This window comes from Camelus ferus, chromosome 12 (genome assembly GCF_009834535.1).
Source record: "Camelus ferus isolate YT-003-E chromosome 12, BCGSAC_Cfer_1.0, whole genome shotgun sequence".
Lineage (NCBI taxonomy): Eukaryota > Metazoa > Chordata > Mammalia > Artiodactyla > Camelidae > Camelus > Camelus ferus.
In genome coordinates, this window is record NC_045707.1 from 51389702 (window position 1) to 51414746 (window position 25045).

A 25045-nucleotide genomic window follows, 5' to 3' on the forward strand; every position below is an offset into this window, starting at 1 on the left:
TGTATAAATGAGTTACCAAAAAGTAATATTCTCATCTTTGAATGATTTTCTGTTCAACAAGAGTTGTTGCTTAACTCCATAGCCCTCCTAGCTACTCTGACTTTGTGGAATGTGATTTTGGAGCAACAGATTGTTATATGAATGTATGGATTAGTGTGATTTGATATCAGAGTGTTATTATTCAAAGGGATTTTTTTACACAATGTTTTAAGATTGTGTTATGTAATACTAGTGTATTGGTTTTATGGTTCTGGAAAGTCAAATTAAAAGAGGACATAAAAATTCAAAGGAGCTTAACACTGTTTACAAAGGCCTGGGATTCTTGTATTGGTAAAATCAGTCAATTATTAGCAAAGCTACATGAATAGTCAGCCATTGGACAATTTCTGGGCTTTGTTATACCTTATCTATCTAGTTCAAAGTAACTTGAGATGATACTGGATTTCCCAGAATATTGTAATAGGCTCCCTCCCTCTGTCAGGTATTAAGCTCTGTGAAAAACTGCCTCCTTCTACTTGTGTGATAGGACTTTTTTTGTTCCTTTTTGGCAAGTTATCTTTCTTGTTTGTCTCCCCAGGTTGTCATCAAATTGTTCTTATTAAATACAATATATGCAAAGTACGATGCCGCATTATGTAAAGAACAGTCAGCAGACATGGCCCAGCACATTCATTTCTATAATCTTCCCTGTTCTGGTACAGAGTTCCTGATTGCATAGTTTTGTTCTTTCTTTGGTTTTCAGGCCTGTAGAATTGCTGATGCAATTACAGATTATGGGCAAAACTGTAGACTTCTTCATCATAGAGAGCATAATGAACCAGGAAATCATGAGTGTGAATATATTTATATATTTCCATTTTCTTGTAGGATTAAATGAAATTAAGTAAAATTCCTAGCACAGTTCTAGCACTCACTAGTGATCAAAAAATATTATAACTTTCCTCACTGGAATGATTGAAAAGCACAATAGAAGTACTTTTTGAAGCACAGAAGCAAGGGTAAGTCCATGAGGAAAAGTCAAGTGTTAAAATAGCAATTGTAAAAGGCAAGAGTGCATATGAATATTCATTAACAGTTTCACTGTTGTATTCAAAGTTAGGAAGAGTATATATACCCTGAAGACAGAGGTTAATGATAATAGTATAAACAGAAATCCTCAAATATTTCATTCCATTATGCTTTATACGGAGAAAATTGGGAAAAATTAATGACTAACCAACCATCAGTCATCCCAGAAGACAAAAATTAATGTTTTTCTGATTGTAATTCTTAAGCATGATTAAAGATGATTATTTTAAAAAAGTTATTTTTCTAATGGAATATTTAGCCCCTTTCTGTCCTTAATTTTAACTGTGAAATACATAGCAGTTTATTTCTGGGATAGCTTTCTTTTTGATGGAAAGGAGCATGTGTTCAATTTTTGATTGACTGTATAGAACTGGTCCCAGATTACTTTGTTTTTATAGCTCAATTAAATCTTTGAGTGAATGCCAAGTCAGGCATAGCTTAAAGTTGAAACTAAAGTTCTGGATAAATTCATGTGTCCCGTGTTTCAAAGCACGGCTCGGGTATCAATCTGATTAATAGCGTCTATTCATTAAGCACATACTATGAGTAAGAAACCGTACTGGGTGGTTTACATATGTTATCTCATTTAATGATAATAGCAGAGTTACTAAGTTCATAATGTTATGCTTTGATAGCAGATGAAGAAATAGCCTCAGAAAGATGTAAGTGACTTTTCAAAGAAGTCATACAACCAGAGAATGTTGGAGTTGGAGTTCCAACACTGGACCATTTGATTCGCAGTGTAGGCTTTTCTATTACTTTACTGCCTATTTTAGTCTTAAGAAACTCGTTATTTGGAAAGGAGTTATCAAAACCTTGTTAAGGTGGTTTTACACAGTCAGGTAGTTAAGGTGGAACTATGTTTCCCAGAATTTCCTTCTCTGCATAAATCTGGGTTAGGGTTAACCACAAGGGAAAATGCATACAACTTAGAAGGCAGAAGGGAAGTAGCAGCTGTTGTGTTCTGAAGGTCAGTGTTGAACTCCAGGTACCACCAGAGCTTGTCCACTGTGTGATGGGCTGGCTTACCTTGTTGCTGTGGGACAGCCATGAAGCCCTCAGCGTCCTTACCTTCTGCGGTCCTGGGCCAGGTGAGGGAGCAGTCCTTTGAGGAAAGCACCGACTGCTTTTCCACATCACCTGGATCCACAAAGTAGGAGTTTGTGGAGAGAGGTAGTTCCTGTTTGCCCCTGTGGGTTGCAGTTTTCCTTGAGATTTGAAATGTTTTTATAGCGTTCCTCTGGTATGTGTCAGCTTTTCTTCCTTTCTCCTGGCCCTGTTGCCCTATAGTGACTTTAGGGCCACTTTCAGGCTGGAAACAACCTTCTGTAGAGTTCTGCACCAGCCCCTACAAACTGGGCAAGGTTTAATCTTTATAGTGAATCACTTACTCTGCATCGTATCTAGTGGTTCTGCCTCGCTGATGGAACCATGACTGCTGTTCCTGTGAAGTATGTCTTGCAGTGGTCATGGCAGATAGACTATTTCTGGAACATTCTGACAGTGTATCTTTGAAGCAAACTATAACCTATCTCTGTTAAATTGCAAATTAAGCAAAGTCTTTTTTTTTTTGCTTGAAAGGGAATGATTTCGAAAGCTAAGATAATCACTCTAAAGCTCATTTTACCGAACAACTGTATCAAACATATTAGAGTCACAATATGATTTACATGCTTAAAGTTACATTCATGAAGCCAAAATACCAGCTTGTATTATTCACTGGCTCTTGACTGTGACTCTCCTGTAAGTCATCCAAATTAATTTGCATAGGATCAATTCTAATCTCTGCTGTTGAGTATTTTGTGCTTTGTATTAATTAAGGTGTTGGCTTGTAATTACTCCATTTATTATGCCCCTCCTCAGTTTCTGTATTACTAACAATTACCCTGCCTTTAATACTACAAGAAATGTATTAAATCTACATCTAAGTTGACTTTAAAATATTTAACTCTTATGTGACAGATCAGCATGTCTTCTTTTTCCCCTTCTAAATTGCACAGAAGCAGCTTAATTTGTTATCTCATTTGAGATATTTTGGATTACCCATGCACATGGACCTGTGTAATGTCAGGCTACACATCCGATGAGGCTCTCCTACCATTTAAAAGGAAATAAGAAATAGAACTGAAATGCATCTAATAAGTACTTCTCTTTCCCCTATTTTTACCCTTTCTTTACATTTCATGAATCTTCATATTTGTAAAGAAACTGAGACATATACCCTTGAAATGAAAGGCCCATTAACCTGATAATAATAAAAACTGATAAAGGAGTCAGAAATATAGCAATCTCTTTGGGTCTTCTTTAAGGTTTAAAATGCTTCTCTGTACATTACCTTAATAACCATAAGAAAAGTGTGGAATAGCAAATATTATCAGCCTTATTTTAAAGATGAGAAAATTGAGACTCAGTGATTTTTAAAGACAAAATCACAGAGCAAAGGAGTGATTGAGCCAAGACTTAAAGTCTGGTTAATCAATTTTTGACTATGTTATGTATCCAGTTTTTGTTTTTTTTAATGGAAAGCAAATGATATAGTGGAAAGAACACATGTTTTAGAATTTTATGACTTTTTGAATCAAAGATCTGTGAGCTTAACCAAAGCCCTGTGACTTTGAGCAAATCAATTTGTTGATATACTTTTTTCTGATTTATAAATGAGAGTCATAACATTTAATTTTCAATTTTAATTATGAAAAAATCTCCCAGAATATAGTATGGAATTGTTGCTTACCAAGTTTGCAGATGATTAACATACGATTATTGGTCTCTTACTGAGTATTTGTTTTATCTTTGAGTATTCAGTTCTAAAATATTTGAATGCCTAAGTAATTATGTTACTCTTTCAAGTTATTTTTATCCTTTGGAGTGTGTCTCTAACATTATAGGATAATGGTTCTCAAATTTTAGCATGCATTAGAGTCACCTGAGGGGTTTGTTAAAGCACCAATTGTTTCAACTTTAGAGTTTGTGATTCAGTAAATCTGGAATGGGATCCAAAAATTTGCATTTCTAACAAATTCTCAGTTGATATTGCTGCTGCTGGCCCAAGGATGATACTCTGAGAACCTTTGCTATTGGTGAAAATATCAAAGAATATATAATATGATGAAGAGAACTTTACTTTCCAAATAAAAGGAAAAAATCCACATGCAAATAAAAACATTTGACTTGAAGTATATTTTTAATAACTGAGAACCACTTTAGATTTACAGAAATATTGAGATTATAGTTAGAGTTACCATATACCACAAACCAAGTTTTATTATTATTAACATTTGATATTAGCATGATACAGTGTTGCATTTAATAAACCAATACTGATAACACTATTATTAACTACAGTTGGGTCCATAATCTATTCAGATTTTCTTAGTTTTCACCTAATGCCTTTTTTTGGTTCCAGAATACAAAGGTTACTTGTTTGTTTTTGAGTACTTCCTTATATACCCCTATACTCCCATACCTAAAGGAAATGGTGAGTACTTTAGTGGATGCTACTATCTATGCCACGCTAAAAAATAATGGGGATTATTGCTTTCCTCAGGAGCAACTGCCTCATTTAGGTCCATTTCTCAACAATCTGGGAAGAGGATCTCTCACTCTCCAACACCTTTTTATTTTCTGTTCCTTCAGCTTTCTACCACAACCTCTCCCTGTGTCTCTGACCATCATAACTACCCCTTCCCCTTGGTTACAAAAAATACCACTAATCTTTACAAATACCTTACTGAACTATCAGTTCATACCCTCCAACAATGTAACTTCGGGACCTGCCAACTTGACCCAAGGAATATGACACGGCATTATTATCATGAAAAGCGTAACTGATAATACTTTCACATTTTATAACTACACCAAGATGTTGTTAGAGACTCCATAAATTTCAGATCTGTTTTATTGGCTAATGCTATACAAATGGTGAATTTGGTTATGAGATGGCGTATAAGAGATTCTTTACATGTTCGTGTTTTGCCTTTTTTTTTTCCTCATAATAAAATGTTTTCTACAGTGCTTAGGGCATTTTATATCCTACTCTCTGGAAGCCTCCTCTATTATTCAGGCCACTCAAATACTTGTAATAATTGAGCTCAAAACTTATGTCAAGACATCAAAGAGTCAGCTTGTAATATAGATTTTTTTGAAATGCTGTCATGACCCAGTTTTGAGGTTCTGGCTAGAGGCCAGTCAGTTCTTCTTAAGCACTTGATTAAATCCACACCACAACCACTTCCTTAATGAGGATCTCATACTCTGGGGCCACTTCCCTAATTGCCCCAGGACCAGGTACCAGACAACTAGGGACAGTTCCTATACCCTGGAGCCTACAAAATTATTCAAATTAGCCGAATCCACAGGGAACATGATTAACCTTGCTATCTTGGTTGCCATATATAAACTGCCTTCTAACAACTCCAACTTGCTGGTACCCTGTCCCTCACTACAACCTCCTGTTTGGCCCTACCTGACAGCCTTATCTTGTTTGGATCTGTAAGGAATAAAGAGATATGAATCAAGAATTCATTTACCTAAGTGTCATTGTGTTGTGTCCTGCCATCAAAAGAATCTTTACCTTTTATAAAACTACTTACAGGGTTCCAAAGCAACTCCAACATGTGTCACATTAAACCTGCACGCCTATAATAACAACACCAGAGTCGTAATATTTTTAGTGGACCTCACATCCACTTTTCTGCTGGTGTCAACAAGGAAACAAAGGGAGTCTGAGGAAACAGCAGCAAAGTGAATATAAGCCTACAAAGGAACTAGAGGCAACAGTATTGATTGAAAAATCTACGTAGGGGGTATATAAATACAAAAGTTCTGATTTCCCACATGTTGGGCAGGGTCATTAACTCTGGCAGCTAATTAGAACCACCAGGGAAGATTTTACTAAATACTGTGCCTAGGTGCTTAACCCAGAGACACTGATTAGATCCAGATATTGATATTCATTAAGGTTTCCCAAGTAATTCAAACATAATGATAAGTAAAGGAGTCATTCCTGAGTTAAAGAAAGCTAACCATGGGAAACAGGGATGCAAGTATAAGTGAATGCTAGAATAAATAAAAGCAGTATATCAGTAACCAATCAAAAATAGCTGATAATCATTGAGAGATAAATGTATCAATGGTTTGTGTAGGAGAAATGGCTGGTTGTCCAATGATAATAGTTTTTTCCTCATATAATGTTATTTCTTGCTGTTGTCTACCTAGAAAATGATTATATTTTCTAAGTCTTTGTATTTGAGGCCTGCCTTGTTCTTGCTAAGAGAGTGCTACCAAAAATGATGTGTGCCACTCTTAGCCAAGAAAAAGGATGTATTTTCTCCAAATATTCTCTTATTTCCTCTCCTGACCAGCTGTGAAATGTGCAGAGTAACTTCAGCTCATGTATTTAATGTTGACATTGTCTGTGGTATTGGGTCCATAGCAGGTCCCCCCAACAACTTGGAACACCTGCACTAGATTGTTACATACATAAGAAATGTAGCTACATTGTATCAAGCCTCTGACATCCCATATGCATTTATTACAACAAATAACATTCTAACATATGAGATTTTAATATTAGGGTGATGCTATAGCAGATATAAAATATATAGCCATGGCTTAGTGGTTGGGTAGCTGTCAATAAAAAAGAAAGAATAAAGCAGGCTGGAAGTCAGGAGAGCCTGGTGATGCTGTGGAGGAACTGTTGCCTGCAGTAACTTTGAAGGCAGTCATGTGACTTAATAAACCCAGATTGAGGAGAAATTGTTATGAAGAACCAGAGTGTCATGGCCTATGTGGTTATAATTGGTTGTCTTTAGCAAAATGTTACAAGAAAGATATGAGCATAGAAAAGAATTGGTTCATTTTGGAACACAGACAAATTATATAACTATAGGTAAAATATTTATATTTTCATATCATTAAATTGCAAGCTTACTATTGCAGGTTTTAAAAATAAATATTTTATACATTGTAGAACAGATTTAAAAATATGGAAATCATATAATACTATATTTTTATAATTCTCTCTTTGTTTCTTTCATATTTTGATCCATCAATTTGTATTGTTTAAAAGAATTATGGTGAGAGTAATCTAAACCTATATAAAGGGTAAAATATACAATGTGAAGATTATAGCAAGACATCATATTGTTTTTTTTTTATGACAGAGAAATGACTGCCAAGGAATTTGGAACATCGTATTTGCTGATTTTGTGAGCCATCTATTGTTGCACAGGGTTTTGCAATTTATGAAGTATTTTCATAAACTCGTTTGATGTTCCACTTGAGCACATGAAATAGGACAGGAATGACACTAATAGAAAGAAGGTTCATGCTAGGATTAAAAACACCCCATTATCTGTGTCTCCTCACTTCTTGGTGATATGGAAACTTTTATTTCCTAGCATTCTTAGTAATTGGCCATGAGGCTAGTTCTAGTTTGTGGGCCAAGAACAGAAGAGGGATATGCATTTAAGAGCTGCTCTGTGATTTTTCTGAGCTTTATTTCTCTACCACAGAAATAGTGGAATCACATGTTGGGATGAAGGGCTTTAACAAGAGAAACAGCCTGGATCTCTCAGCCACTTTACAGAGACCAGTTGCCCTGGTATGTTACCCAGACCCTCAGCTGACTTTTATAAACTAGAAATAAACGTTAGTTGGGCTAAGATACTGAATTTTAAGTTGTTTGTAATATAACCTAGTCAATCTTATCTAATACATCTTATTTTCATAAAACTATTTTGATTGGCCAACTTAGGTCTTTCTTCAGCTCAGAAATATTTTCCTTGACATACTTTCTTTGGTAATTATTTTTGCTTTATTTTGTTCCACAATATAGGTAAGGAATAAAATTATGTTTTGATTTTTAGTACATTTAGATTCCTTCTTTTGGATTTGTCATCTTTTAACGTAATTTCTTAAATTTTTTGCTTAAGACTATTTTAAGATTTATCTAATTTCTGAAGTTCATATTGTTAATTTCTTCTATCTGCTACATAATATTACATAGTATATATCTATCATATATCCATTCCCCTAGTGATGGATACCAACTACTCACTACATGAACACCTTGCTAAGGCATATTCCTATGTGTCTCCTATAAACTAGTGGAAGAATTTCTTGGCCATATACATATAAGAGTGGAATTCTTGGTTTGTATGCGTGTTAAATTTTGCTAAAATATTGCCAGAATTCTCATCAAAATGATTGTCCCAGTTGACACATCTAGCAGTAGTTCACGAAGGTTTCATCTTCTTGTATTTACTAAAAACTGACATTATTTACTTTTCACATATTTACCACTCTGATGTATGTAAAGCAAGTTATCATTTGCATTTTACTTTGCATTTCTATGCAAAAGCTGATCATCTCTATATTTACAGTTGTTAGCTCTTTGCTTGCTCTTCTGCAAATGCCGTTTCATATTCTTGCTGTTTGAAAGCATACACTGTGTATTGGTTTTACACACTGCAGCTATCTTCTCCCAGTTAACTTATAGTGTTTTTTTTTTATTATAATTTACTCTAATTTCTAGGAACACTTCTTGATTTTTCTCTTCTAACTTTACTGATAAGATTTTCTCAATATTTACCCTGCAACTTCCAATCATGGTTATAATTTGACAATTAACTTTTAAAAACTTAATATTTTTTTTTGAATTTCACCTGATTTTCTCTTGATGATTATCTTCTCTATACAACATCTTCTTCAATCCAACTGAAAAATACTAACCAAAAATCTTTTAACATTTTATTCTGCTTCCAGAAATATTTTTTGTAGGTGAGGCATTTTTCTTCAATTTTAAAGAATAACCCGCTATTTTGAATGTCAATCTCTTTTCATAGTTCTAATTACTTTTCTTTGTAAAATGCTTGTAAATAAATAATGAAATTATTTCTTTCTTCTCTAGCTCTGAAACTGTATGTTAAAATTTTCAGTTAAAATATCCCACTTTTTAGGCTCAATTCCTCCTATCTTTTATTCTTCCCTTATAAGGGGAAGCTCTTTGATTTCTTACCTTCTCTCTGTCACTTCCCCTTTATATTAGTTTCTATCATCCAACACTCTTGACGATACTGTCACATTCCTTCTCTTTATTCAGAACTGCATAGTTACTTCTGTTTAATGACCTGCTCTATCCTAAATGTCATGTTTCAAGCTCAACATTTTTATAATTGTTGGATGTTTTTGCTTATTTGCATGCCTAAATCCTACTCACTCCTTACTGATTCTCCTATTTTGAAGGCTTCCTTAATTCTTTTAATGTGGCTTCTATACCCCTTACATCTTGTTATATAGCTTCCTGAATCTCCTCTTCTATAATGTCTCTTTCATTATAACTGTTTTCATTATATATAAAATTTATATGTTTCACCACTACATTAGACATGTAAGCTCTTTGGAAAAAAATGTGATTTTTTTCTTCATTCATCAGTCTACCCTCAAGAACTGTCTTGTTGCTGGACATATAATTGATTTCCAATAAATATTTGTTGAATGAGTAAATAATGAACGGATAAGTATAGGCATATAGCAAGCTTCCAAATGTCTTTTGAATCCTTATTCAAATCTCAGTTTCCTGTCTTATTTGGTAAGCTAGAAATTATTCATTGTAAATTTCTTTCTGGACATGTGGAAATCATATTTAGGAACAAAATATTCTAAATAGAGTAACACAGTGCTCTTTAATAAATCTTTTCAGAAACACACACACCATAAATCAGTCTTTTGTAATGAATTTCCTGTGTAAATCTTAATTATTATTTATTGTTGAAATATCTCTGATATAATAGTTTTGTTTTTCTTCCTTGGAAGAAGAAATAAAATGTATATAGCTATACAACGTGTAGAAGAGTTTTCCCCTCAAAGCATTTCATCCTAATGTTTTAAGTCCAGGTATAACCCTTATCAAAATAATTATAGAAATTTAAAAAATGGAAACAAAGCTATAAAAGCAAAATAGGACTCTAGATTTTCTGTTCCAAAGGTACACAGCTCTTTAAAAGCTGTATCATCTTGAAGATACCTCTATAAATGGTGTGTTTCTTGAATCTTTCAGATGAAAGTAATGACTTGGACACCTTAGAAAGAATTATTTTAAAGGCAATATAATGATATAATTTGAAAATATGCAGTATATAATGCTTGTGGGCATAAATTCCACCCAAGAATGCTCATAGTTTAAAAGGGTTCCCTAGGGAAAGGGTGTAGTAATTGGTAAAGTTGCTATCGTGAGAAGGGAAAAAGGTCTCCATTCTTGTCTTACCCTAGAGAGAAAATTCACACAGGAGACTGAAAGTGTAATATAAACAGAAAATTTTATTAGTAGAGCAAAGGTTAGTCAAGTAGAGTACACCTTTGAGAATTGAAGGAGGGCCAACCCAAGAGAGGAAAAAAATGGCACCACTCCACTCCTTTGTTTCTCCTGTCATATCCTGGCTTAGAGATGTTCTCGTGATTGATTGACAGCCCATGTCCCTTGAGTACTTAGGCATGCCCATCTCCTTTGCACATACTCTTACCCATGATGCACACAGAAAAGCCTAGTGTAGGGGGTGCCAAACCACAATACTAATTACATTATAATGAGCATTGGATTATGTTGTCAGGTCCTGCTCTCTACTGTGCAGCTGCATTGTCTGATTCTAATCAGTTACTTTGTTGGCACTCATTTAGAGAAAGTAAAACTCTTTGAAGCCCCTTATCTGCTATCTTCTTGGTTGCTTCCTCCCCTTTCCTCTCCCCCTTACCTGGTGCTCATTTCAATCTAACAGCCTAACAAAGTGACTTTAACAAAGGTAAATCTCTGATAGCAAGGAAAACTTTACTAGTATGAAAAGGAAGCAACTAATTGAAAAAAAATGGTCTGAGTTAAAGCACAATCTACCCCAGGATAACTAGATTTAGAGTGGCAAATAAACCAGAAAGTGATTTTCAATTCCCTATATACTACAACTTAAAATATATTTACCAGTGAGTTGAGTTTGACCATCTCTTGCAAAAAGATGCTGTCACCTTCTGTTCATTTTTAGTGAGCAAATGCCCAATTTTGCCACATTCATGAAATCTAGTTTTACTCTGTAATTATGGATGTTAGTGTTGTTCTTCATCTAGTCTTATGTGATTTGGGCCAATGAAATATTTCATTTGAACCTCTTGACATAAGGTAGTTTGAGGCAAAGGGAAAAAACTCTAGAATTAAAGTCAAAATATTTGTCTAAATTCCTCACTAAGATCCTTATTGGATCCTTCAATTAAGAAGTCCTTAGTAAATCTCTGTCAGCCTCAGTTTCTTCATGGAAAGTGAGACCAGAAACACAGCCTGGACTTATCAAAGGAGATAATATTTGTGAACGTTTTTAAGAAACTGTAAAACATTTTATAAATGTTGTTATTTGTCAATAATTCATTGTCAACAATTAATTTGCCTAATTTCTAAAATTTCACCCTTTTTAGTTGGTCAAATTAAACATTTCTCTTGTATTACATGCAGAGTGGAATTAATTGTTGGAATAAAAATTAACAACTAACAGATCTTGCTAATTCTGCTGGGAATATGTAATTATCACTGGCCCTCTGAGCTGTGGTTCTACATTTAAGGACTCAACAAAATGCAGATTGAAACTATTAGGGGAAAAAAGCCAGAAAGTTTCATAATGCAAAACTTGAATTTACTGCTTGGCAGCAATTATTTACATAATATTTACATTGGATTAGGTATTACAATTAATCTACAGATGACTTAAAGTATATATGAGGATGTGTGCAAGTTATATGCAAATACTACAGCTGTTTTATTTAAAGGACTTGAGCATCCATGGATTTTGGTATGCACTGGGGTCCTGGAACCAATCCTTCCCCACTCCCCTCAGACCCAGAGATGACTATATATCTGCTTTATCAAACTGGAACTTTTGTCAGTTTGAAACTGTATTATTTGATCCCTGGACTTGTGAATTTCCTGAACCAGTGAGGAAAATAGTATAAGGGCGTGTACCCTTAGCCTTACTAATAAGTAGAATCGTTAAAAAATAATTATGATCTCTTTATCACCATTATTTCATAAAACCAAGACATCTTGAACATCTTCCTCCTCCCCCAAATAGGAATCTAATCTCAAATTAGAGGAGAGTCTGGACAGCATGGTGTAGTATGCTTGAGAAGGAAGAGGAAAAGGGATACCACTGTGACTCAGAGAGAATAGTTAATTTTAAGAGACGTTTGTGGCACAGGAAGATTGAGAGTTCTGTAACACAAAGAGAACAGGTATCAGAAAAGAGAAAATCTTCCTCCTATTATAGTGATGAAGGGATCCTTTTTAAGATAGGGAGCAAAGTGGGGGAGGCATGAATTGATTTCAGCAGCTTATAACCCAGTTCCTAACTGTGATTGGCAGGACAATTTAGATTCTACATAGATAGGATCCCAGAAATCCAACATAGATGTAGGAGTTTGATTACATTGGTCTTCTGGTTAAATTGGGAAACTTTCTTCACCTTATTTCTTCTAAAAAAATCTTTTCAAACTAAGATTACATTGAATAGTTGGTTCTCTTGCAATATACTAAAATTCATTTTTTTGTTTAATATATAATTATAACTTGTCAGAGATAATTAGGTATTTTGTCACTATTTGGCCTAGTTACCTCATGTAGTAGAAAGGCTACTGAAATGGAAATCAGGAAACTCGTTCTCTATTCTCAACTACTAATTGGTTGACTTTATGTAAGTTATTTGATCTTTCCAGAATAGAATTTTCATAATCTATGCATTGTATGCTTCACAGTAGAGATTTTCAATAACTTTTGTTGAAATGAACTAAGTCAGTTCAAGAACTTCTGAAAGTTGTGTTTGAGTTTTATAGGTCTTTCTACCTCTAAAGTTCTATGATTCAGTCAATCTTGTGGTTTGCTTTTACTGTACTGTCTTCAAAGTTCTACTTATATCTCTCATTTGACTACTAACCACAGACTGGTCAGTTGGTTCTCCTTATTTCTTACAGAGATGGTTGTATCAGAACATTTTTATAAATTTTTACTGTCCTTATTTTATTTGTCTTTACTAATTGTAGACTCATATGTATTTGAACTTTCCTAGATGGTTTGGAAATGTGAAATACCTACTTTGTGCATTTTGTGGTTACTAATAGCCTTCCTGAATCATCTCCACTTAGAGGTTGTTCTTCTAAGGTCTTTAAAAAATTCATATATTTAGAAATACAAACACACATGGAAACGTATACAGGTGCATATGTATGTATCTTTGTGTATAATATATATACATTAATATAATATGTACTTATATATATGAATGTAATACATTCCACTTCCTAAAATGTGACTTTTCCAATATTATTATTTTACATTTGAAGATTCTGAGGCAAATGGAAATTAAATGATTTTTCTAAAGTCATATAGCTTATTACTGGCAGAAGTTAGATTGTAACTTACAGAAATCAATCTGCATGCTTTTATGAGTACCATTTTAAAGAAAACTCCATTATGTTGCAGATTTGAATAGTTAACAGAAATAAAAGACAGAACATTAATTTTGTTTAACCATAGTAGCAAACATTTTATTTTGGATTATATAAATAGTTTAGAGGTGAAACAACATATCAATTAGATATTACTATATAATGAACCACCTCAAAACTCAGTGACTTCGAACAACACCCACTTTTTAATCATGATTCTGTGGTTTGGCATTTTGTCCAGCCTAAGCTAGGTAGTTGTTCTGGTTTTGATGGGGCTCATTCTCATATCTGTGTTCAGCTGCCAGATTGATTGGAGGCTGGCTGTTTAAAAACAGCTAGGATGATTTGAATGTGTTCATGTATTTGCATATACTCCTAGGCTTGTTTACATAATAATCATGGGGTTCCAAGATCAAGAGTGGACGCATGCAAAATCTTTTGAGGGCCAGGCTCAGAATGACCTGTGACTTCTGCTACATTTAATTGATCAAAGCAAGTCATAAAGCCAGCCCAGATTTAAGGGGTGGAGAAATAGTGGCAAAGTTGCTATTCAAAAGGGAGTGGATACAGAAAGGAATGAGGAATTATGGTCATTTTTGCAATTTGGTATGAACAACTTTTCTGTAACTGTGGCACCATATAGGTCTAATTTCATAGCTTCACTGAAAGGGGCTTAAGTGCCAAAATCACAGAACCTTTCTCTTTGGCAAATACTGGCACATACATACATATACCAAGTCCTGGCATGGATGCAGATCAACTGGTGATGAACATGCAAAATAATAGAGCCACTTTGGAAAACAGTTTGGCAGTTTCTTATAAAACTTTAATTATATACATACCATACAGTACAGTCATCATACTATTAGGTATTTAGCCAAGTGCAGTGAAGACTTATGTTCTTACTGGAATATATGTTCCATCTTTTGTGGAAAACCTTCTATATTGAGTAAACTAAATTCTGCAACTTAAAACTAAGATTAGTTTATTTCTCTTTCAATACATTGTTTAGTAGGCAGTCTTTTATGTGCTGATTGAAGGACCGGAGTCTTTTCCACTCAAGGCCTTTAATTCCTTGACTATGTCTTTTGCATTTAAGTAGCAGTTAAAAAAATAAAAAGAGAAGTGGAGTTGGCAAATTAAGGCCAAGGGCTTATTTTGCACCCCGCCTGTTCTTTTAAGTAAAATTTTATTGAAACACAGTTTGATTTATTTACACAATGAGTAGGGTTATATTCATGTTATAATAACAGAATTGAGTAGTAAAGTCAGAGATCATATGGTTCTCAAAGCCTAAAATGTTTACCATCTAGCTATTTATAGAAGTCTGCCAACTCGTAGAGTAGAGGAATTTGTGGTTTACAGGCCAAATCTGAAAATTATCAATTTAAATGTAGCACTTAAGATGTAGAATATTTTCCATCTCTGGTTGGAGTTTAGTAATATTGTAGGGCAACATTATAGACCTTATTTAGCTCTAGATTCTTATAACAAATTCCAGACAAATCCATGAAATCCAATACATGTTGAATTGTAAAAGAATGTTAATGAGACACAGTTGTAAGTTATATGATGTGAATTGTTCTCCCAGTAGTCATTAAGGATACACAGCTACACTGTCATCTGATCCTTGCTGGGTTCAGGGTATTCATTTGACCAGCGTGAGGCTTGGTGTACTATCCAAACCTCATCCACTTACCAACTGAGCACATTTTTCCCTCAGTGCATTTCTTTGGATGTTCATCTGTCATTTAATAACTGCTATTTTTGCAGCTAGAACACCATGTCTGCTGCCAAGGTGCTAAATGTTAGTGTGTAGATTTTGTTTCATTTTATTTTTTAATAGCTGTCTGTACTGATGGCATCTCTGTTAGTTAGGAAGTGTCAATATGTGAACAGCTATAGTTGTGCTACCTGATATAGGCAAATGCGTACTGTCTTCATTACTTTCCCATCTCCCTTCCTTGCTTTTAACATTATTGTGTGTAGAAATAGGAGACTGAAGCCAAAATAGAGCTACTAATTGAGAGCTTTTGTCTAGAATAAAAATAGGGCAAATTATGACCCATAGGCTGTTTTTGTAAATAAAGGTTTGCTGGAACACACGCTTGTACATTCACTTTTGTATTGTCGGTGGCTGCTTTTGCATGACAATGACAGAGCTGTATAGCTGTGACACAGACCACATAGCCCACAAAGCTTAAAATGTTCACTGTACTGTTCTTTACATAAAGTATTTGTTGATCTCTGGTAAGTTCATTTGTTCAACAAGCCTCCTGAGTAAATGAACTTGCCAATAAAAAAAATTCTTCAATAATTTATTATGCATTATAAAACAAATTCAGATATTATGAACTAAATGTGCTTTATAAACAATATGAGATGAGAATTTAATAAATGGTGTATTCTAAATCAAACCCTAGTTAGTCCTATAGCATGGCACCATTAGTCTAATGACCCAGAAAGTCAATGGTGGCATCAGAAGAAAAACAATAAATTGATTTTAGGAGAATATGGGACTGATGAATCAAAACAAACAAAAAAAAGAATATTGAGCTGAACTCATGAAATAAATAAATATAGAGATTTCTGCAGTTGAGGCTGAGCATTTGTAAGTATGTTTATGCTTAGTAACACAACTAACATGAACACAACTTAAAATTATTTGTAAATATGTTCTGATGAAATAATAGAAGACATGTTCTATCTTATTTCTGCTGCCAAAGTTACTAGTCCCGAGATCACTAGCCAGTATATCCACTGAGTAGATTCTTTTGCCTTTGTTATGGGACATTGTTTACCTCATATGGCAAAAGATAGACTTGGTTAATTATCATTAGAGGAGCACAGGATAGAAGTGTCTGAATATTCCATTTCCAGAAAATAATATGTGCAATTTACAACAAAGCAATCCAAAGAAAGCATAACTTCTTTTTTCAGTTTTGTCATGAAACTTTTTGCTTGACATAAGTGCTTGTTCCTTTAAATTATTACTGTCAGAGATTGGAGAAAGCCTGCTTTCCAGGAATCCCATTAAGAAAGAAAAAGTTATAATTGGAGGTCTTCATAGTTCATCACTTTGAGTTAAAAAGAAAGATAAATAACTTCTGAGGATGTAATGTACAGCATAGTGGCTATAGTTAACAGTACTGTCTTGTATATTCGAAAGTTGCTAAGAGAGCAGATAGGAAAAGTTATCACACACACACACACACAAAACCAACTTGTAATCATGTGAGGTGATGGACATTAACTAAACTTATCCTGGTAATCATTTTTTAGTACATACATGTATCAAATTATCATGTTGTACACCTTAAGCTAGCACAAAGTTATATGTTAAGTGTATTTCAATAAAACTAGAAAAAATTACTCAAAGAAAGGGGAAAGTTCACCTCATGGGAGAAACCAAGTCATTAAATACCTTTTTGAAAATAAGCTCCTGGTCTGTTACTGGGCCTTGGTAGAGACTGGGTGTCTGATCATGGGCCACAAAGTAACCATGAAACCAGACTGCTAATCATGATCTGGATTCTTTCAGATGTCATCAAGTCATATGATAAGGGAAATTCAGCAGAAATCGTTGTAAGATGAAAGTGGTCCATCCAAGACAAATATTAACAGGGCCGTATGGCACAAGTAAGACACAAGATCCGGTAATCCAGATCCCCATGTCACCTCTGTCCCAACTCCAGATGGACTAAAGTCTGTTCCAACTCTAGATGGACTAGTCCTGAAATGTCACATGCAAAACCTTGAAATTTTAAAAGAAAACAAAGGCAAGCTTCTTTCTAATCTTGGGTCAGGAAGAACTAAAATACAAATAGAAAAAGTCTCTATAAGATTGACACATTTGAGTATTTTAATAAGAAGAATTTTTGTTTATAAATAGATACTTTGAAGAAAGTGAAAAGCCACATATTTGTGAGAACATGTTTGCAACATATAACTAATGGTAGATTATTATTAAGACTATATAAGAAATTTAAAAATCAATAAGTAAAAGCAACAATCCAACAGAGAAGTGGACAAAGCACATGAAAAGGCATTTTATAGACAAGAAAACCTTTTTGGCCCCAAATCATAAAAGACTCAAACCTTATTAGTGATCATACAAATGCAAAACAGACAACAAAGAGATGACATTTTATTACCAAAAAAACAAGTCTGAAATAATAAATGTTGGAGAAATGGCAAGTAAGTTTTTCTCTGTTGCTGATGGGAAAGTGAATTTATCCAGCCATCTTGGAAAACAGTTTGGCAGTGCCTTATGAGTGGACCGTCATATTCCCTACAAACTACCAACTCTTTTCCAGGCATATCCATGATGAACTTTACATATGCACCTGGAGAGATGCAAAGCCATGTCTAAACAATGTAGTTTTTTAATAGCAAAACTTGGGACAAAACCTCGAATATCTATCATCAAAACTAGGTAAATAAATTGTAATATAGCCATGAAATGGAACGATAAATTACAAATATATGAATGAAGTTATATGAATGAATTTTAGCAATGCAGTTTTCAGTGAAAATAAGAAGTCTTGGAAGATGTCAACCATAATAATAGCTTATAATTGTATAAGGTTTAAAATAAACCCAGACTCAACAATTCATTCTAAGCAATACTTAAACATAGGTGTGTATCTGATAAAATGAAAAAAAATTAAGCAAGGTATAATAAAGTACCTGGAATATTAGAGAGGAGGCAGATGTAGGAGATGAAAGAAACTTGTAGGTAGAATTATTTACTTTTAGATATCTAGTGCTTTGCTTGGGTGGTGAGTTCACAGATAATCATTATATTAATATATATATTTACATATATGAGACATAATATGTATTAACATATACAGAAAATAAGTCAATTGTATTAGTTTTTTCTTATTTAATAAATTACAACAAACTTGACAGCTTATAGAACAACCATTTATTAACTTTAGATTTGCAGTTTGTCCCAGTGTGGCTGGGTTTTCTCATCAGAGTATCACAGAGCTAAAGTCATGATGTCAGCTAGGCTGGGTTCTTCTGTCAGGCTCTGGGGGAAAATCTGCTTCCAAGATCTTTCTTGCTGTTGATAGACTTCAGTTCTTTGTGACTATAGGAATTGATGTCCTCATTCCCTTGCTGGCTGTCTGTTTAGGGCCTTCTAAGTTCTTAGAGGCTGCCTGCATTCCTTGACTCATCAAGTCATTAGAGGCACTTGGAATGCATCTCAGGTTTTGAATCTCTTACTTGCTCTTCTGCAACTAGCTAGAAAAAACTTGATTTTTAAAGGATTCATATAATTATGTTAGGCCTACCTCAGTCTCCCTATCTCAAGGACAACTATGCCATATCACAAAACCTAATCACAGGGGAAAAAATCCGTAACATTCACAATCTGACCGATGATGCAGGGTGGGTACGCCAGAGGGCAGGAAATCTTAGGGGCCTTCTTAGATTCAGCCTACCACATCAACAAACCAATAACGAGAAACCAATTATTGCGATTAATCCAATTTTGTGTGACAAAGTCTCATTTTAATAAAAAGTAAATAAATAACTTGTCACCTATTATCTGATTGTTGTCTGAGTCTTTCAGTTAGCACTTTATTGAGTTTTAACATTTAACTTAAGATTCTTTTAAGGATGAAAGTCTCCTCTGAACTTTGGTCAAAAATGACCTTTGATCTAAATCATTAACTCCTCTGGACAAATTCTTTTAAGGATGAGAGAATCTCTTCTGACCTTTGGCCTGCACTTCCCAAATAAAAATAACCTTTAATCTAAATCATTAACTTCCCTGAGCAAGTGTGCTAATATATGAAATCTGTGGTTATAGCAGATGGTTTCTAAGAATGTGATTTCCTCAAAAATGCTATGAGTCTAATACATTCAAGATTATTTTCTTGATACTCTGTCTTTTAAAGTATGTTTTAAGTTATTCAGGGTGTGGAATGTGAAAATAAGATACCAGTTCAAATTCATCAGTACATCTGATGCTAAAGAGCTTGAGTTCTGGAGTCTGACTTCCTAATTTTAAATCTTGAGTCTGTCACTTAGTAGTTGGTAGCCTTGGACAAATAATTTAACCTCAATATGTCTAAGGTTCCTTTTCTACAAAATGGGAAAAATGTTTCAGTTTCTGAGGAATAACCCAGATAGTGCATAGAAAGTATATAATACATCACATAGACTATAAATATCAGCTATGATGATTATGCTTATAATCATTTTATTATATAGGTTTTTTTAAATGTATCCTAGTGCACATAACACCAATGATTTATTTATGTGTCCCTTTAGCCTTTTCAAAAAAATACAAAACAGAAGATAGCTTACTTGATGTTTAATAATTTTAGTCATCTTAGTTGCTCATTTTATAATTTTTAATATTGTCATGCTCCTAAATATGTCATTTTTAATTTTGATTCTCTGTGGCCCTAAGTCCCTCTCATTTTCCATTTCTTCAAATGATTTAAGTCTCCTCAGTTCCTGTCGGAAGGTCTTTTTTTCCTTTACTTTTTTTTTTAATTGAAGTATATATTGAGGTTCTTAAAATAAATATATTGAGGTTTTGCTAAGTCCTTTTTGTTTTGTATTTTTTTGGCATTTTTTTTTTTAGTTGTTATAAACTTACAGGCTGTTTGTTGCCACTTTGCTCATTTTTCTATCAATTGCTTATTTTTTTTATTAAAAAAGGATGGGCAAATTAAATAAACTTGTGAAACATTTTCATTTTGTTTGCCTTTTATACCTCCTTTTATGAAGGAAAATTTTAGTATACACAGTGTTTTATAGTCAAACATGAAAGAGTTAGAACACTTCACCATTGAAGAAGGTAGCATTTTCTATAAATCTTTGTGCTTTGCTTTAAAGGATTCATGAACCCACAATGGTAGCATTGCCTTTGCTTACTTACAACACAGTGATGTGTTTCTTTTTCTGTCAGGAACTGCTGGTATGACAACTCTAGGGAGAGCATGGTGAAATGAGAATTAGAGAAACTAAGCCAATTTCCTGAATGAAATTACATACCATATGCTCAACATTTAGGTCAACAAATATGATTTTAAAAATACGGAAAAAAATGTATCTTAAATTTATGCAAATGAATTCTCATTAAAGTGAGTAAATGTAAGATAGAAAACACGCATTTTTGAAGTCCTTTCTTTTTGAGATGAATATTGAAGTATCAATTCTAGGATTTTAGTATTACAAAGCAAGCAAATTACCATTTATAGACATTTACTTAGAATTCAGTGCTTAAGGTGGAGTTTGGTGCTCTATGAAGTATCCCACCTCTAACAGATGGATGTACATGCTTGAAGGATACAGAAGTGATTGTAAACACAAGGTTATTTGAGTTAGAGGGAGAGCTTAGTGCAGACAAATAGTAGGCATTTGCCATTTCTATTAAGGGCTGGGTGTAGAGAAGGGTATTGCCCAAATGGCTTGTGGAGTACATTGACTAAGAAAAAGAAAGGAAGTACAGAGGATTTTGGAGACTTTATAGGGTGGAAATTACCTTTGTCAATATATTAAGCAGGACTAAGTGGAATACACATTACTGGAGACACTTCAGCATTCAGAAACAGGGACCTTTCATAGATAAGCTGGTAGAATCAACAAGTAATGACCAAGCCCTAACCCTTCAAGACGAGAAGATAGACTGGTTAATTCATTCCTCTAGATGCTCTCACTCTTTTTGATGCCAAATCACACAGGCTGAAAAAGATTAAAGGAATGAATCTGTGAAGAGACTTCCTTCCATTGTAGCCTTAAGTTGATCCCAGCCCAGAGAGCTAGGAAAGAAAAAAAAATTATCCCTCAGTAGTTAGATTAAAAAACATTTTGTTTTTTGAACTTGTAAAACACTAAAAAGTTGTGATGCCTGGAAAAGTATTTGTAGTCACTTCTAGGGCAATGCTGTCCATAGAATTACAATGACAGCAACAAAAGTGGTCCACATGTTTACTTTAAAATGTTCTAATAGTCACATTAAAAAAGTAACCAGAACAGGTAAAAATAATTTTTTAATTCTACTTAATCTATCCCAACATGTGCAAAATATTATAATATCAAAAGATAATATAAAATTATTTCTGAGATACTTTGTCTTCATATTTGGTACTGTCTTTGAAACTTCGTGTACTTTTCATCCTTACAACACGTTTCACTTTGGACTAGCACATTACAAATGCTCAAGAACCCATGTGATAACTGACCATTGTATTGAACAGCTTTCTCTACAGGATAACCAGCTCATCACCCATCATTTTCTATGTGGAATCTATGACACAGAGATGTAAAGAGGTTTTGCTGCTGCTACCATTACCCAGTCGCTGGCTTCGGCAGGGCTACTGAGCACCTAATCTTCTCTATACAGCATAGCTAATGAAACACATGATGAATTGAAAAGAGACCCTATTTTGCCATCATATGTTTGCTTTGCTAGAGTAAAAACATCTTTTTTAAAAGTGAGTGGGTTAATTCAGAATGTGAAGAGAGCATGACAACTGCATCTTGCAGATGGTGTAACATCTATCTTATGAAGACATTTTATTTCTAGACAATTAGACACAAAATGCCACATCATGAAGATTCCATTAGTGATGTATTTTACATATACATATTAAAGTGTATTTTAGTAAAATCTGAAAATACTATTTCTGTCAGCTTCGCTCACTCACTTTTACCAACATACTACATAACAGATTTAACTGTGTGTTACTGAAAGCGTTGTCTTTACCTAGGGGATTTTCCAGGCACAACTCTCTGAGGGGTAAGGAACATAAATCAACTCTGCTATACTTAATAAAAGAGGTGGGCATTATTCACCATGTGATCAGTTCTTTTGAAATCTATAGGGTGCTAATATTAGTATCTGGCACTTCATAGATCATATAACTTCTGGGAAATTTTTCTACCTGTTCAAAGAGATAGATACTCAAGCAGAAGCTCTACTTGTCACCACATGTTTATTTTATATGTCATGTGAGGGTCATTACACAGAGAACCAGGCTGTTCACCTTATTTAGACTGCCAGATTCTTCAGGATAATAATCATTTCTTATTTCAGGAGTCTACAGATGTAATACTTAGCTGTGGAAACACACCTTTAAACAAACAAAAAAACCCTTACAGTGTTCACAAATATAAACCAGTACTGTCCTATAGAAAGTAAAGATGGATGAGATCTGTATACATTGAATGAAAAACAATATAGAAAAGTAAACAATAATAAACGACATGAAAGTAAATAACTGTCCACAATTAGCCATGCTAATTTATCTTCCAGATTTAGGATTATGTTGTTTGTATCTTGGATTCTTTACCCAGCTTTTAGAAAGTGTTTTAAAGGGATTTTGCATATTTTTTCCAAGTGTTGTCTTTGTTTGTTTTTCTTGTATAAATAAGTATACTTTGAATTATGTTTTGTATTATTTGGCATATATTTCTGTCTGGATTTGGTTTTATGTTTGGAGAGTAGGAAAGGCTAAAAATTTTGAAGAGCAGATGGCAGCTGCGTATTAACTTTGCTCACTACACACCAAGTCTGTAAGAAACATTGAAAGTAGATCAGAATATAAAAAGTGGATTGGCCTTCACTGAGAACATTTTAAAAAATGATTTACTGACCCTATTCTTTTTTAAACTTTCCTCAAATGCCTTAATATTTAATAACCTAAAAACTGCTTGCAAATGAATATACTGGAAAACATTGAGGATTCAGTGTAGGATTCTAGCTCAATCTTATTTTATATAACATCTTCACCACAAAGGTAGACACCTTTGGCACCTAGTTAAAGACCTAGCTTTGATCCTATTGATAGGACCAAAATTTATGTAAACCAGGAGATCCTTGCTGCCCTACTTTGATCATCTGTTTTAGGATTTTTGTTTGGTTACCTAGATTTACACTGACCTCTGCACTGTGTTAATGTTCTAAATTATACTAACAAAGATTAACAACTCCAATTCCCAATAATTTAGCAGCTTTCATTAAAATTTATTAGCAAGATGTTGTTTTGATGGGTTTATAGGTAGAAAAACTTCATTTTCTTTTATTTTATAATAAATAAAATACTCCAGTGGAGAAGTTTTATAAAATGAAGAAATTTCATTTTCTCCCACTTTTGCAATGTTCTATTATTTTCCTAATTGTAATGAAAATGTTAAAATATACAAAACAAGATTTCCTAAACATTTCTCATATTCTTCTCATTCTGTGATCTACATCCTCAGAATTCTGCTTTCCCAGTTCTCTGAATGTATTTTTTCCATTCATAGTTTGCGACTATTTGAGATTGGAGAGAAGTACCAATTAAGTGTATCTTATTCTTCTGTGTGATACTCTATAATATACTGTGAGGACAGTAGTGCTATCTCAGGTTTACATGTAGAAAACATATTACATCTTCAGAGAGCTTAGTAACTTGCAAAGGTATCACAAATAGTTAATGTATGAATCTGATCACCTCTTACTGTCTCTAATACTCTCACTCTATACATTACCCTTATCGTAGATGTTTGCAATAGACTTCTCAATACAGAATCCAGGATAATGCTTTAAAATATAAGCAGGATAAAATAATACTGTTCAGATCCTTTCATTGGTTCCCTATCTTACTAAGAGCCCAAACCCAAAACCTTTGAAATGGTTCTCATGATCTGGCCCCTCACAGCTGCTCTAATTTCATATTTGACACTCTCAAGTTCTAGCAGAGATCTTGAGAATATTTGAGACCTGGGGGATAGGAACCAACATGAATACGCAGAGCAAAGAAAAGTACCAAGACTTGTACTTGGTGACAAAGTGTACTAGTCATCTGTTGTTTATAGCAATGGATATTATATGAAGATTGAGCGGCTTAAAACAAGAACTGTTTGTAATCGCTCATAGTTTTTATGGGTAAGGATTAATGAGCATCTTAGCTGGAATGTTTTGTATAAGGAGTCTCTCATGAGGTTGAAGTAGTCATATGTTGGCCAGTGTTTCAGTCCTCTGAAGGCTTGACTGAGCCTGGAAGATTTGCCTCCAAGGAAGATCACTCACATAGATAGTGAGTTGGCTTTTGTCAGAAGGTCTCAGTTCACTGCTAGATGGTCTTCTTCACAAGACTGCCAGAGCTTCCTCACAAAGTGACGGCAGGCTTCCTTCAGAGTGAGTGTTTCATGAGACCAGTGTGGAATGTGCTGTATCTTTTACGAGCCACCGTGAATCTTCCATGTGGCAGTTACTATAGTATTCTGCTGATCAAACAAATAAACCCTGGTTCATTGTGAGAGGGCATGAATACTAGGAAGCTAGAGTCATTGGGAACCATCTTAGCAGCTGACAATACATCATTGGAGTTTTGGATAACATTGTATGAAACTTTACCTGAACTGTTCCTGTTAACTTAGTTTGGGTTGATTTTTATGTCAGTTTCAACACACAGAATCCTAACTGGTACACTGGCATCCTGATTCATTGATTGACCAATTTAAGAGCTTTCAATCACAGGAATAATTT